This window comes from Scylla paramamosain, chromosome 2 (genome assembly GCF_035594125.1).
Source record: "Scylla paramamosain isolate STU-SP2022 chromosome 2, ASM3559412v1, whole genome shotgun sequence".
NCBI classification, from domain to species: Eukaryota; Metazoa; Arthropoda; class Malacostraca; order Decapoda; family Portunidae; genus Scylla; species Scylla paramamosain.
In genome coordinates this window covers 16,781,572-16,791,705 of record NC_087152.1, presented here as the reverse complement: position 1 = coordinate 16,791,705, position 10,134 = coordinate 16,781,572, and the positions used below count along the sequence as shown (strand labels likewise).

General features: G+C 42.8%; 1 long non-coding RNA gene across 1 annotated transcript; it reads right to left on the bottom strand.

Moving 5' to 3' along the window:
• Positions 1-443: 443 nt before the first annotated feature.
• Positions 444-8,976, bottom strand: LOC135106588 (uncharacterized). Its single transcript, XR_010271374.1, has 3 exons — positions 8,867-8,976; positions 4,933-5,026; positions 444-946 (listed from the first exon to the last, which is right to left on the bottom strand). It is a non-coding gene; the product is annotated as an uncharacterized LOC135106588 (long non-coding RNA).
• Between the last annotated feature and the right edge of the window lie 1,158 nt (positions 8,977-10,134).

The following is a 10,134-nucleotide window of genomic DNA, read 5'->3' as shown; positions in this document are numbered from 1 at the left end:
CAGGACAAAAGGAATGGAGGGAGACAGAGAGAGGGTGGGATGGGATGCCGAGAATAGAGGCACTGAGGATAAATCACAAAGTACGGATTGGGAAAGAAGAAATTCGGTGCAGTAAAGATTGTGGGAATGTCAGGGTGGACAGAAACACTCGGGTTAGAAGAAATAGATTGCTGCTTAGGATGTGGTGACGACAGAAGTAGTAGTTGTGATGATGGACGCGTGAAAAATAGAGCAGAGGGGCCGTAGGAAATGGTGAAGGCTTGGAGATGTTGATAGTGATGAAGGTGAATAGAGTATGATAGTAGTGATAGTAAGGATTTGGTGATGGACATGGAGGCGGGTACGGGATTGTAATGGTCCTGTGACGGTGTTGGTGATGCAGATGAATAAAGTAAGGAAGAAAAAAGATAAAGAAAGTCAGGATATCTTGTGATGGAGGCGGATAAAGGAATGTGATAATCTGGTGATGGTGTAGATGATAGAGGTGGGTAGGATATGATGGAATACATGTAGGAACGATGAAGGAACAGTGATAGTGATGTAGGTTGATAAAGGATCGTGATGTGATGGAAGTGGATAGGGTTGTGGGAGTCTAGAAGCAATGGTGTTAATGGGGGTGGTGGCATATGGTAGAACATACGTACACAGGGCAATGGTAAGGGTTCAGTGATAGTGATAAAGCTCGATAATAGATTTTGATATGATGGAGGTGGTCAGAGTTTAATGGAGGTCTAGGAATATTGGTGGTAATGGGGTTGTAGGATATGGTAGAACACACGTACATTGGGGAATTGTCAAGATTCATTGAAGGTGATGTAGGTAGCCAGGGCGCGGTGTTTATAATGGTGGAGGCAGGGAGGGCCACATAGCGGAGTGGTATGGATAGGTGCTGTCAGCGGCAGACCCGTCAGTGCTCATCCGGGCGATCTCCCTCCTTCACGTCGCTCTGTAAGTAAATAGAGACACACATTTTCCTCCTCGTCTCTCCTTGTATTCTTTATTTGTCTGGCAATTCATTAATCCCCTGATGAAATAGATCCAGACATATGTTTATTTTCTTTGGCTTAGTTAGGTTAGGTTAGGTTTGATTAGGTTAAGTTTTTGCTTCATCGTTTTCTCCATCTACTATATTGTCCCCTTTTCATCGTCTCTCTTACTCTTTATATATCTGAGAATTGATGAATCTACTGATGAAATAGGCCTATACCCAGACTTTGTTTTCTTTTGCTTGAGTTTTGCTTTATCTTTTTCCAACCATATTGACCTTTTTTTGCATCGTCTCTCCTTGTACTCTTCTGTATATCTGACAATTCATTAATCCATTGATGTAATAAATCCATATCCAGGTTTTTTTCTGTATTTGGCTTGATTTTTCATCTTTTTGCCCAACTATATTGTCTTTTTTTTTTTTTCCAAACGCCGGCCATGCTTTCAGTGAGACCTGTTTGGTGTCCACCGTCATATTCAGCAGTGCGAGGCTGCGGCCACTTTTATCTCCGGCATCAAAGCTCGTGCGAGTCACTAAGCCTTTTTATACGTACATTACGCTGAAGGTTCATGTGCTGGGTGGGGAGAGAGGGAGAGAGGGAGGAACGAGCTGTTTAATAGTGCTTTATGAAGACCACGTTATTCCACCTCTCTTCCATCATTCACTGCCACCAGAGTCAGTGATAACACGGAACAGGGATGTGATTTTTTAGCTACTCTGTGAAATGTAAAGAAAATGGAACAAGTCAACAGAAAGCATGGTGGGGACGTACGCTACAGTGACCCTAGTGCTCATTTTCGTCTCACTGTGCCCTGATTACCCGACCCTGAGTTCAAGCCCGGGCCCGTGGATTCGCAGCCAGGCGCGCTTGCCACCGTGGAGGAGCTTAAAGGCCGTGAGTCTTCTATTATGTACTGCTGGTTTTCATACTTTTATACTCCTGACATTCGGAAATTCGCATGCCTCACATTTTTCGCTCCGTAACTTAATAACTGAATGTCTGTCTGTCTCCTCGCTAGTCTCCTTCCCGCCTACTTTTTTTTCATATTCACTCACCAAAGATCCGGACCGAAACAAGATTTGCTTCGGACCGAAACAGCGGACCCTGGTTCATCACTTTATTGGATTTCAGGGAAATTGTTATCTTTGTGTCTATCTGTCTATCTATGTATCTATCGATATGAGAGAGAGAGAGAGAGAGAGAGAGAGAGAGAGAGAGAGAGAGAGAGAGAGAGAGAGAGAGAGAGAGAGAGAGACTTCATCGAAATGTCAGTCTCAGGTCTGCTGATATTCGCATTAGTACAGTTTTGAAGCCAAAACACTATTTAACAACTACAGCTTTAATCATTCCATCAGAGAATGGTTCAGTTTTAACGTAATAAGATAAAACCTAATCATGTTATTTGTCTAGCCACTGTAACACATTTCAGTGATCATTACATCCCCAAGCCAAAAAGTAGATCAACTGGCAGCTCTTTATCTCTCTCCAGTCAATCAGCACCTCATTAAGACTTCCTTACTAGCAAGCACTTAATAAGCTCTCTTCTGAATGTTCCTTACGTAAGCTTTGTTAGGAGGATGCAGAATAAACGAGATTAGCATTACGTCCGTTAAGGGCTGTGGGGGAGGTCTTGAGAGGCAGGCGGAATTTCCAGCAGCTCCTCAACACGGGCAGGACAGCTGATGGCCTCGGCTTAAACAAATTCAAGACCCAGCACAGCCACCCTGCCTAACAAAACCAGCTAAATTTATGATTGTCTCGTGGCGAAGTCAATTTAACTTTGAGCGATAAACCCTAGAAAAGTTTGATTGCAGTGATGTGTGATGAGGCTAAAGGGATGAGCGCCACAAGACGGAGCCTCGTTTTTTCTTCACTCTCGCTGGCAGATTTAATGAAGGAGCTCCCAAGACGCAGGCCAGTGGGAGAGCGCGCACTTATACAGGACTTAGTGTATGCATGGCGGGAGTTGTGTTGATTTGAACTTCCGAAATTTTGAAAGAAAATTTTTAATCGCATTTTTTTTTTTTTTTTGTATAGTTAGGCCGAGGGAGTGAATAGTAGTGTATTATTGTAATTATTAGTATCGTTATCATTATCATCAATATTATAATTTTCACAGCAAAACAACCATATATATATATATATATATATATATATATATATATATATATATATATATATATATATATATATATATATATATATATATATATATATATATATATATATATATATATATATATATATATATATATATATATATATATATATATATATATATATATATATATATATATATATATATATTCTCTCTCTCTCTCTCTCTCTGTCTCTCTCTCTCTCTCTCTCACACACACCACCACCACCACCACCACCAAAACAAACATACAACAACAACACTACTATCATTAACATCAACAACAAACCGTCACTACCACCACCACCACCACAATGGACAACACCCACCTGCCTGCATGCATACAGAGCCTCTCACCTAAATTTGTTTAAAAAGTGGCTCGTTAAACTCGTGCCCCAGGTGGGGATTGAGCCGTTAATTAGTCAATTAAGAGTCATTGCTTCTGGAGAGGCTGACTGGCTGGCTGGCAGCTGACTGGTTGGCTGGCTGGCTAGCTGGCTCGCTGGGAGGCTTCGTTTCTTTCAGCCGCTCCGTCCTTCGTTTTCTTTCTTACATTTCTTTTTGGAAGTATGGCATTAATGTCGTTGTTGTTGTTGTTGTTGTTGTTTACTTCTTCTACTTTTTCTTCTTCTCCTTCTTGATTAATATATTGCAACCTTGGACGTCCAGACGCTTCTTCTAATTTTGGATATTATTTTTTTGGACAATTCTTTTATGGAACTGGCATCTTCAAAGGGCATTTTATTATTTTTTTATTATTTTTTACTATCTTCTTGTAACTCTTAGCCAGAACCCTTCTTACATATAAGAATACAAGACAATATACACTAAGTAATTAAGTCCAGTTATTTTTTTTTTTTTTCGGCAGTTGTAGAGTTAATCTCTTAACTCTACAACTGCCACAGCTTTTTCTCAGCTTGATGTTATAGCCATGTGTAAGTTTAGATGAGGGTTTTGAAAGTCTACATTCACAGCAAAATGCGTCATCGAATATCTAGTAAAGCTTCTCAGTACCTGTAGCTTATTTATTTATTTATTTATTTTTGAGTAAACTTGCGTAGGGTTGCTGCAGATATAATCATGTACATGTGCCGTCACTAGTCAAAGGCTTAATGCTTCACTTACGACTTATGCAAAAAATGTAGACACTCAGTGGCTGTTAGTATCTTACGTAATGCTCAACTAAAGACATCAAGTGCATCCTCTCTTTCCAATATACTGCCGATCTTTGCAACATGTTGTTCCAAAATTACGGTTTCTAAAGCTAACTCCATCAATAACCTGCCGAGAGAGAGAGAGAGAGAGAGAGAGAGAGAGAGAGAGAGAGAGAGAGAGAGAGAGAGAGAGAGAGAGAGAGAGAGAGAGAGTTACTCATACACACACGCACACACGCACACACACACACACACACTGTCAGATGAGCGCATTGAAAAGTATGTTACACAGTCAGGTGAATCCCTCACGCCAGTGCGGAAAAAACACTCCTGGCACGAGGACAATGCGGAAAAACAAGCTGGAGGTAATTAAGCCCAGAAAATTAGGGGAGTCGGGATTCAAATTTCACTAAGGTGAGTTTTGGGGACGGACTCAAAAGGCTACTCGTTCCATTCTGCACCTAATGAGGAACACGAAGACTGCAGGTGAATAAAGGTTTGATGTTATATCCTTGATAATTACTTAGATACCCATTTTTCGAACTGTCTTCATTAGGGACACACCTTAAGGGTTTTTTTTTTCTTTTATTCTTCACCGGTCTGTGTTGTCCTTGGCCAGATTTCCTCGTACATAAAGAAATGATGTTCTTACCTTGTACTGAAGCATACTAGTGGTCAGTGTGGCTGGACTGATGGCGCAGCAGTGATGTGTGACAGGGAGCAATTGCAGAACTAAGTCGCTCATGCTGGAAGTACATGGAAAAGTGAGAATTTCGTGTCAGAAGCATAAGTTCAGGGTAAAGGAAGATGTGGGAATGTCGACGTTGTGGAGTACATAATGTGTGTGTGTGTGTGTGTGTGTGTGTGTGTGTGTGTGTGTGTGTGTTTCTGTTTCTCAAGACCCGCGTGTTTGTCTTTGCTGGCTGTTTGTTGCCTGTGTCTTACTTCCATGTTTGTCTAGCATTTCTCGCGTGTACTGTGTGCCTGCGCTCCCGTGTCTGCTTATTTCTGATCAGCTTATGTCCATGCTTTCATCTTTCAGGGTTTACATACTTCTTTCTTTGTCTCATTACTTCTCAAGAACAAATCCAATAAAGCACCTCAGTGCGCTCAGAGATTCCTCAAGTTAATATTCATTGTGAAGCCAAGCCGCATTTCCACTCCATATTGAATCTCCTCGTCACAAATATATTCTTGCTGTCCTTCATATTCTGTAGTCCTGATACATGTCACTGGCTACACATTATGGATGGATAAATGTTTAGTCAAAAATTCAATCCTAAATATTTGTGTTGTGTTTTTACTAAGTACTTTTCTCCTATTCTCCTACCAATAATCTTAATAAATCAAACATACTCCAGAGTACAATAGTGCATCTGATTCAGAAAGTCACTACAGTCATTACTTCCTGGACGGCTTCCAACGGCTTGGGTCTGGCGTGTCTCCTTTTATTTATATTTTTACTTGCTGTGCTATCAATCATTCCATATAATTTCCAGTCGTCTCTCTCTCTCTCTCTCTCTCTCTCTCTCTCTCTCTCTCTCTCTCTCTCTCTCTCTCTCTCTCTCTCTCTCTCTCTCTCTCTCTCTCTCTAGGTCTTGCCAAGGGTTCCACGCCGGTAATGGAGCCTCCGGGATTGGGTGAAAAAGATTGTGGCATAAATTCATATTCGCTATCATTTTCAAGCGATTTATGCCCCTCACCCGCCTCTGCCTTTCACTTGTGCATCTGATACATACATTTATATCTGCTGGTTGAATTCACATTTTTCCAACATTTCAATTGCGCTCTGAGCAGACACGTGCAAGATTGATTCATTACCTATCGTCTTCCAATCCATCTTCCATCTGCAGGTATGACAATTAGTACCTTCTATCATCTCGCACACTGCCTGGCTGCTAATTGTAATACTCAAGACAACAAAGGATTGAATACGTGCCTATATACCCGTACTCCTCCTGCACACACATACCCAAACCCATACACTCATGCACCTACACACCAGCACACAGACACATGCACATTAACCCACCGACCCAGATGCCACCCCACACACACACATACACACACACACACACACACACACACACACACCCATTCATCGCACACACACAAACAGCCACACACACACACACACACACACACACACACACACACACACACACACACACACACACACACACACACATTTACTGGAAACGGACGCCTAATTTCCGCATAGTCCGCTGTGTAGTTGCGTTCACTTTCCGCGGGATGATTACCTCGTAGGTGGGCAATAAAGCGGCGCGGCGCGAGGCTGGCGGTGGGCCCCCTTCCTGGCAGCCTCTCCTCAAGATGCCTTCAATGCCTATTCAGTGAGGCAATATCGAATGTGGCTTCAGTCCGCGATCCTCCACAGCCACAATTAAAGTGAAATCGCCCCCATCCAGATTACCAGCACGGCAGCAGGCTGGATAGAGGAGGAGGAGAGGAGGAGGGCAGAGGTTAGGGATGTCCCCCCCCAATCCCCCGGTTTCCACTCACGCGTCTGAGAAAGGTGATGGTGCTGAAGGGAACCTGATGGTGCGCTCCTTCATTACAGCTTACGGTGCGTTTTGCCTGATGGGTTTGTGTGCAGGCTTGTGCCGCTGCGGGAGACTTGCATAAATTCAGTCTTTCCGTTTTCTTTTGGCGAAACTTCATCCTCACCAGTGATATCAGAAGTGAAAATGAGGTGAATATGCGTGATTTTTTATTCTGTTATTGATGTCATGTTTAGACTTTTGGGGTATTTTCGTGTTTTTTCAGTGATATATTCTCTGTGAAAGATACCGAAGCCCAGGTATTATAAAGGTGTGCTTCACGACGCGCCAACACCTATCGCGGACACTCAAGCCAGGGTCTGCGCGGGTTGGTCACTCAGAAAATTGGCTCCGTTCGTAAATCTCGGAAATTTAGTGACAAAAAATATATTGGATAAAGGGAATTACGAGGAAATCTGGCAAACACACACACACACACGCACACACACACACACACACACACACACACACACACACACACACACACACACACACACACACACACACACACAACTATACGCAGTTCATTTATTAAATTAATATACTGTTATATATAAACCAGTTGAGTATAAGTGTTCTATTTGTGGAAGTAATGGCTGAGTTTCTTTCCCCTGGTAAATAATGTTATAACATTTATCACACTCTTGGCAGAAAATACATTACATGAACGATATTTTTTTTTTCCCTCTTAGGGGGAGGAAAAATAAGATAGTTACATTTTCTACAGTAATTTGACAGATTTAAATGCACTCTCTCTCTCTCTCTCTCTCTCTCTCTCTCTCTCTCTCTCTCTCTCTCTCTCTCTCTCTCTCTCTCTCTCTCCCTCTCAGCGCCTGAAATCTGGTTATTTTTCTCTCCCTTTCTACTGAGGCACAACAATATGTCTTAATTTCACCTCGGTGGACAAGCTATTCATCTTCATCTGTTGCAATAAATTATTCCTTCTCACTTCCCCCTGCGTCTCTACGCCCTTCAGCTCCGCCTATTCACTACGGGCACACACGAGGCGCCCCTGCAGCCGTGCACGCCTCACCAAGGGCTGTTCATATGGTCCACTTTTATCCCTGATGAGCTACGCTGTTTATACAACGCGAAATGTTGTCGGTTTTAATTACTGAAGACCCAAACGATGCATGGCCTCGTTCAGCGCAGATTCTCGTTTATAATCAATATGTTAAGGGAGTCCCGCTGCATCCCTTTGCCGCCTCGCTGTGATGCACCTACGCGGAGTGCACCAGTGGTAGTAAGGACTCATCTCATGTGTCTCTATGCTTATGGTAAATTCGTGGTTTGGGATCGAGTAACGTGTTATTCTCACTTCTACTGTGGTTTAGGGTATTGAATTTTTTATTTATTTTTTTGTTATATTCTGAGCTGCTGGGAACGTGAAGGTCTCAGGTTTTGTAGAGACTGTTAGTATACCAGAGAACTTGAGATTGAGGGAAGGCATTAACTTAAAGACAATAATAAAGTGGGGACACAAGATTAATCTATTTATGACCATGACTACACACACACACACACACACACACACACACACACACACACACACACACACACTCACTCATCATCATCCCTCCCTCCCTCCCGCTCTCCACCTGCAAAGAAGAGAAGCCAAGCACGCGGATAAAACAAGATGAAAGAAGAAAACGTAAAGTGTGATGGACATAATGGTAATATAAAGTACTACAAGAAGCTTTTCCCTTTACTCCTCCTCCTCCTCCTCGTCCTGCTCCTCCTTCTCCTTCCAGTCTTATATTTTCTTCATCGTCTTCATATGAAATTCTTACAAAAAAGCCAACAATACGAGTACGAGTGTTTGTGTTTGTATGTGTATGTGTATGTGTGTATGTGTATATGCGAATGTGTACGTTGTTTATAGAAGTTCGTGTGTGCTTGAACTTATGTCTTACTACTACTACTACTACTACTACTACTACTACTACTACTACTACTACTACCACTACTACCATTAAACTACCACTACCACTGCGGCCATCAGACAAGTGACAGCTGGATGTTCACCTTGAGGGCACACGCAGACACAAGCGCCACCACCACGTTGACCTGAGCGGGCGGCGGGGTGTGTGGGGCGGCGCGCGAAGGGTGACAGATGGGCGGCGCGGCGTGGGGGGACAGGTCTGCTGGATGGAAGGAAGACGCGAGATAGACTGACGTACGAATAGACAAGCGGATGGATATATGGGTCTGGTGAAATTGAAGCTTATACCAAGATGAGCGGAGGACGAGAGAGTTGAAGGGGACAAGGTCTGATAACCTGTTGGGTGTTGCTAGGTGTTGGGAGGGGAGATTATAGATAAATGGACGGAGAGCAGGAGTTTAATGTTGAGATCGGTTGTGAAAAAAAAAGAAGAAAAAACAAACAGTTATGACAATTATTTAAGTAAGAGTTGAATGCAAGAAGTTTAGGAGAAGGATGTAATGATTAAGTATAAAGAAGTGTAGAGAGAGAGAGAGAGAGAGAGAGAGAGAGAGAGAGAGAGAGAGAGAGAGAGAGAGAGAGAGATTTCTATTCGTCTCGTCATCAGATTCCATCAAATCCCACATATTAACGCAAAAAACATACTGTCACTTCCACTACAACAATTCCCCACGACTAACTCACTAATGCACACTTATCTTAGGGGGACGAATCATGCTAATTAATTTGCATGTAAAGTCACTTCCACAAAAACAAAATCTGATTACCCAGCACAGTCGCCATCCAACCCTCCAACCCTCCAATCTTCCAACCCTCTAAGCCAAACCACTACAACCCAAAGTCACCAGCCGCTCCGTACCACAAATTCTGAAATCCGGTCACCTAAATTACCTGAGGTGTGGTGGGGCTGGTGAAGGAGAGGGAGGAGAGAGAAGAGAGGATGTGTGTGAGGGCAGGAATCGTGCAAGGGGAAGGAGGAAGAGTGGAGGAGAAGGGTACTGTGGCCTGGAGGAGTGCCTGTTTTTTTTTTCTTCTTCTTCTTTTCCAGGTAGGGGAATGAAGGAGACGGAGGCCAGAACAGATGGAAGGTTTGGGAGACAGGACAACTGGTAGCTTTGGCCTGCTGAAGCTGATGAAATTTGGAGTGTGTATGTGTGAGTATTTGGCCTCCTCGCCTTCCCTTTCCTGACATTACCCACTCTGTTAAGTCTGAGTGCCTTCAGTCCTTCCTTTTACTTTATCAGCTTTGCCAATCCATCCATTCAATAATAAAGGGTAGCAGAGGCTATTGAAAGACGAGAGAGCATTGTATAATTCATTCATTCATTCATCTATTCATTTCCTTCAAATT